Here is a 436-nt window from a genome sequence, read left to right as displayed (position 1 = left end):
TATCGTAGAAGATAACATTTATTTTTCTTACCGTGTTTTCAGTTTAATGAGGATGTTGCTTGAAACGTCATATTTGCCGTTGAGATAGATTTGTTTATTTACTTTTCACAAATGTTTATTTTTTTGCGTCGAGGACCTTTGCCGTTTGACGGTAGGTTAATAAAAGCCAATGAATCAGTCAGTTCATCGATGTTTAACTTAAGCTAACACTACTCATATTATGCTTTCCTGATTTACGTAGATAAGGATACGTCGTAATTGCACGGAGAACTGTAGACGCGGAACTGAACTCCATTCAGCAGATTTTTCTTCACCTCATGTAACTGCGTATTCCGTCGTTCTTTCCTGCGTTTGCATATTGAGCGCCAATTTACCTCAGGATCTTTCTGCTGCTTCTGTCATCCTTGGCCGCCATTTCTTCTTGGTTTCAAGGACC

This window comes from Macrobrachium rosenbergii, chromosome 5, assembly GCF_040412425.1.
Source record: "Macrobrachium rosenbergii isolate ZJJX-2024 chromosome 5, ASM4041242v1, whole genome shotgun sequence".
NCBI classification, from domain to species: domain Eukaryota; kingdom Metazoa; phylum Arthropoda; class Malacostraca; order Decapoda; family Palaemonidae; genus Macrobrachium; species Macrobrachium rosenbergii.
Note: the sequence above shows the minus strand (reverse complement) of the source record.